This window comes from Vulpes lagopus, chromosome 13, assembly GCF_018345385.1.
Source record: "Vulpes lagopus strain Blue_001 chromosome 13, ASM1834538v1, whole genome shotgun sequence".
NCBI lineage: Eukaryota > Metazoa > Chordata > Mammalia > Carnivora > Canidae > Vulpes > Vulpes lagopus.
In genome coordinates, this window is record NC_054836.1 from 10,592,005 (window position 1) to 10,598,004 (window position 6,000).

The following is a 6,000-nucleotide window of genomic DNA, read 5'->3' on the forward strand; positions in this document are numbered from 1 at the left end:
CATTGAATATGATATTCCTAGGTGTATATTTTTTTTATTCATCCTGTTTGATACTCTATGAGATTCCTGGATCTGTGGTTTGGTGTCTATCATTAGTTTTGGGAAATTCTCAGTTATTATAGCTTCAAATATGTTTTATATTCCTTTCTCTCTTTCCTCTTCTGATATTCTCATCATGTGTATGTCATATCTCTTATGATTGTCCCATAGTTTTGCGGCATTCTGTTCTTTTTTTTTTTTTTTTCACGTTGCCTGTTGGTTTGGACACATCTTCAGCATCCGCAACTGTTCCCTTGGCTGTGTCATCTGCTGATGAGCCCAGAAAACGCAGTCTTCATTTCTGTGACAGATTTTTTATTTATAACATTGCCTTTAAGTCCCCTCCTTAGCACTTCAATCTCTCTGCTCACACTGCCCATCTGTTCCTTATGCTGTCTGCTTTATCCACCAGAGACCTTAGCATATGAGCCATAGTTTATGTTCCTGGTCTGGTAATTCCAGCATCTTTGCCAGCTCCAGGCCTGGTTCTGTTGCTATTCTGTCTCTTCACACTGGGTTTGGTCCTTCAGCATGCTTTGTAACTATTGTCAAACTGATTAGGGGAAAGGGCCTTTAGTGTGAGGCTTTGTTTGCCTGGCTGTGCTCACTGTTTGCTGCAGCTGTGGGCCTGAGGACAGACTTCCTGTGGCATCTCTAATTATTTTATTGTGGTAAAATGCACATAACATAAAATTTGCCATCCTAAATATTTTAAAGTGTACAGTTCACTGGCATTAATTACATTCTTATCATAGTGCAACCATCACCACCACGGACCTTGTGATCTTGCAAAATTAAGACTTTATACCCATTAAGTAATACCTCCCCATCCTCTCATCCCCAGCCCCTAGCAACCACCACTGTACTTTCCGTGTCTATTCGACTAGTCTAGGGGCCTCATGTAAGTGGAATCCTACAGTATCTGTCACTTTGTGACTAGCTTATTTCACATAACACAGTGTTCTCAAGGTTCATCCAGGTTGTACCATGTGTCAGAAGCTCCTTCCTTTTTAAGGCAAAATAATACTCCATCCTATGGATAGATCATCTTTTAATAGTCCATTCAGCCATTGATGGACACATGGGTGGCTTCCATATTTTAACGACTATGAATAGTGCTTCTATGAACCTGGGTGTTCAAATATCTCTTCAATATCCTGCTTTCAGTTCTTTGGCTTATGTACCAGCAGTGGAACTGATGGCTCATGGTCATTCTATGTGAATGGCTGTACTATTTTCCACAGTAGCTGCACCATTTTACATTCCTACTGACAGTGCATGAGGGTTCCAATTTCTCCATATCTGCATCAACACTTGTCACTTTGTTTTCTTTTAAAAATTCTCATTGTGAGTTGTGTTTCCTCACTTTTTCGCATGCCCAGTGCTCTTTGAGTGGATGCCAGATACTGTGAGTTTTACCTTGTGGGTGCAGGATATTTTTGTATTCCTACACATCATTCCCAGCTCTATCTGGGATGCACTAAAGTTACTTGAATATAGACAGGTCTTTCAGGTCTTGCTTTTGGTATCTGACCACATGCCTTATGTAGTAGTGCTCAGTCTGGGGCTAATTCTTCCACACTTCTGTAGTCAGAACTCAATGAGCACTCTATCCTGTGCTCCGTGAATTATGAGCTCTTCATGGCTGGCTGGTGGAACCACTATTCCCAGCCCTGTGTGAACACTGAGTAGTGTTCCCTCTCATTCTTCTGGGAGGCTTTACCTGGCTTTGAGCAGTTTTTGTATGCATTTGTGCTGATCAATGCTCACCTGAGCACCCACAGGGGGTCCTCTTCAATCCTCCACAGTTCACTTCTGTGTGGTTTTCATACCTCTGGTTCTCTATGTGGAGACTTTGGGCCACCTTGGAGTCCTAAGTCAGGCAGATGTTTTTCCAGATTTCATCTAGGATCCTTCTTCCTGTGCTGTGGCCCTCAAACTGAGACAATCCTGGGGATACTTCCATTTATTTCCTGTCTCTCAAGGATTATAATCATGTACTGCCTGAAGTTCAGCTCCTGAAAACCAGTTTCCTATATTTGTTCTTTTTGTATTTCTTCATGGTTTCAGATGGAAGGTAAATCTGTCCCTGATACTCCATCCTGGCCAGAATCAGAGTTTCTTATGATTTTATTTGAACCAAAATCAAAACAAAAAATGCACTATTTCCTTAAAAATATATATACGCCAATAGCACTGAAGCACATTCATGTTTCCTTTCTGAATTTCCCCTTTCCCTTCCCATTCTGGGTGGTTTCTTCCAACTCATATTCTTGTCCATGGACTCTCTCTTCACCTAGGTCTAAGCTGTTATTAAGGCTGTTCAATGAGTTCTGAATCTTGATCCTGTGCTCAATTCCACCATCAGTTATCCAATATCAGCCAGCTCCTGTGTCTGCATCAGCACCACTGTATTTTAATTACTACAGTGTCATAAGATTTGATATTTGAATGAAAATTGTCTTATTTTTATTTGATTTCACCCTTCCACATGAACTATAACTTTAAGACCAGTCTTTAGTGCACTTTAAAAACTATTCCAGACTTGTGTATGTATGTGCATGGCTTAAAACATGTTTATCTTTGACAGTTCTGGGGTCAGGGGTCTGAAGTGAGTCTCGTGGGGCTACAATCAACAATTGTGTCTGCAGGACTAATTCTTCTTGGAAGAGAACCCATTCCTTGCTGCTTCTAATTTCTAGAGGCTACCACATGCCTTGGCCAATGACCATATCACTCAATCTCTACTTCCATGGTTACATTGCCTTCTCTTAACATGAATCCTCCTGCCTATCTTGTGTAAGGACCCTTGTGTTTTCACACTGGGCCAATGTGGATACTACATGAAGATATCCCCATCCCAGCACTTAATCTAATCACACCTGCAAAGTCCCTTTTACCATGGGAGGCACATTTTTTACAGTACATGGGGATTAGGATGTGGACAACTTTGGGGACCCATTACTGTCTGCCATGCCATGCCATGCCATGCCACTCAAGTAATTGCAAGGTTATAGTTTGATTAAATTCACATTAGGCCCATGGGTGGATTTAGAGACAGGTACATTTTTAACATTAAGCCTTTGTATCCATGAACTCTGGATATCTCTCCATTCATTTGTTTTTAACAGCTCATTAGGGGGTCCCTGGGTGGGGACCTAAAACTTACATGAATACAATTAAAAAAAATAAGTTCATGGGGACGCCTGGGTGGCTCAGCAGTTGAGCATCTGCCTTTGGCTCAGGGTGTGATCCTGGAGTCCCAGGATCAAATTCCACGTTGGGATCCCTGCATGGAGCCTGCTTCTCCCTCTGCCTACGTCTCTGTCCCTCTCTCTCTGTGTCTCTCATGAATAAATAATAAAATATTTTTTTAAAAAAAACAAGTTCATTTCAAAAGAGTAGAAGGGGATTTAATAACAACCATTAAAAATACATGATTAAAAAGCTTACTAAGGCTAAAAGACAAAACTCCCCTAACTTGAAGAAGAGATGCTAAAAAAGGCTGACAACAAAGACATGGAAAACATTACCATAAATGAAGAAAACCTAGAGGTATTCACTGTATAATCAGTACTAAGAGAGATGCTATCACCATTCTGTATGACCCTGGGGAGAACCTGGGGCACTCCCTGTACAATCCAGATTAGGAGAGGTTGCTTCATCATTCCTGTTAACCCTGTTCTATTGATATGTGTTTCTAGCTCTCTGGGTGAGCACTGTTCCCTTTCTACCTCAACCCTGACCATTTCCATGAATCCTGGTGCCCTCATGTGCAGAAGTGAGATGGTAAGCTCTTTGAGTGTCTCCATCAAGAGCAGGTACATTACAAAGCCCTAATCAATACTGAATGTTGCCAATAGTATGCTTTACATCCTTTCCCAATCCATAATTCACTTTTCTGACTTGTTGTTTACACTTGATAGTTTCCTCAGGTCTTCCTAACTGCTAGCCCTAAACCCTTCTTCCAACAGACTTAAGTAAGATTCTACAGGATACTGAAATGCATATGTGTCCTGGTGTTCACTGTAGCACATTTTATAGTCCTCCCCTGGAAGAGTTCAAGATGACATGCCATGTGCCAAGAGGACAGAACAAAGGGGTCTTGTGAAGCAGTGCCACTACAAGTAGGGATGTTGTAGCAGAAATGAGAGGTGAAAGCTAATGGTTCTGAAATGCTTTCGTTTTTCAGAGACTGCTTTGTCCAACAGGAGATTGGATTTGAGTCTAAGTATGGAACATTTCACACTGGCCTGGATGATGAGGACACACCTGCAAAGATTCACCTGGAACAAGGAAGCGCAGGCAGAAAAGGCATCCTCCCCACCAGCCAGGGGTGCCCAGCACTACTGAGAGCATCTCAAGATCATAAGTTTGTTAGAGCAGGATGGTGTAAAGGGAGAGGAAACATGGCCATGGGCACCCCTGGCCTGTTAGACCTTGGGCAGACATGATTCCATGTGTCCTCACTTACCAGCTCTCCTTTATCCCTTGGGGCTTCTGGGTCTGCAGAGCAGTGTTGGTGACTCCTTAGCAGAGGAGCATTACCTCTGGACTGGGAGCATTCTATGAGCAGAAGGAGGGCTAGGACATGTCTCAGGACAGAGGGTCTGCTCGCCATACCTGCAGGGGCTGGCCGGACCCAGACCTCGGTTGGGTCTAGTGTAGCCACCCTGCACACCTGGCAACCAAGTTGTGGCTTCAGGAGGCAGGCAAGCCCAGCCCTTTCCAATTCCCAGCTCAGAACAAACTCCGTCTTTTTTTCCAGGGTGCTATACTCACAGAAAACAGCTACAAATTGGAATGATGATCTGTCTTAAACTGCCCCAGGATAAATGAAAACGTGCTACGTCAGTATATTTCATTGGTGTTGCTAGCCACACGGAATGGGTCAACACGCCTCTGGAGAGCTGTCTCCCACCTACCTTTTGCACCCAACCCAACAGGAATGTGGGCTTCGGCTCTGTGGGCACATCCCACACCAAGCAACCATGTTCTTCACTTCACCATGAAGTGAAAGGATCATCCCCTTCCTCAAGACCTTCCTCCCATGGAGGGGTTCCCCATGCTCTTGCCTTCTCAAATTGGATGCCATTCTTCTCCAAATGCTCTTTACCTTCTGCCAATTGCATGGAAGTCCAAGGGGCAGGCTCCAGCCTGGGGCCTGGGGTGGAACTGAGGGAAAGTTCAGGGTGTCAGACCTCCTGAAGGAAAGACACTGATATGAAGGGCCTTGAGGGCAGTGGTCCTGTAGGACAACACATAGGATGCAAGATTCCCAGGGATCAGATGCAAAAGAACAGTCTTCACTGAATGGTAATTACCTCTGAGATACTGATAGATTCCTTGGAAGCTTGGGAGATAAGAGGCCCCACATTAAGTGTTTCTGCACATGGATTTGTGTCACCAGGACTCTGGTTCCTTTGCACAAGTGGATAGAGTCTGTACTGGCAGCCCCACGTGAGAACAGAAACATGCAGCATGAAACGAGAATGGGGAACTGAGCACAAGCCTTTCAGATGAGGCCACAAATGTCACAGAACGGCAGCATGGACGTCCCTCCTCGTTTAACAAGAGGAACCAGGGAAGCCGTGAAAGAAGAAACACCAAGCAAAATCCCATCAGTATGGGATTTCGGTAACAGAGACTTGTGTTACACACGCATTGCATCACACTGGTATTTCTCATAGAAACCCTTAGAAATAAGAGTTTATGGATGCATAATATTCACGATGAATAGATATATATACCCTTCACCAACAAATTACATTTCTTCCCAGATGCATTTCCCATGATGGAACTAAGCCACTGCACAACCCAGTATCAAAATTACTGGACAGGAGAACATAGCTTGAGGAACTGACAAAGGATGGTTTAAAACCATCCCTTCTTCATAATTTAAATATATAGGTCAACTCTAAAGAATCAGTGTGATTTAGCAAAACTGGCCAAGCACAAGCC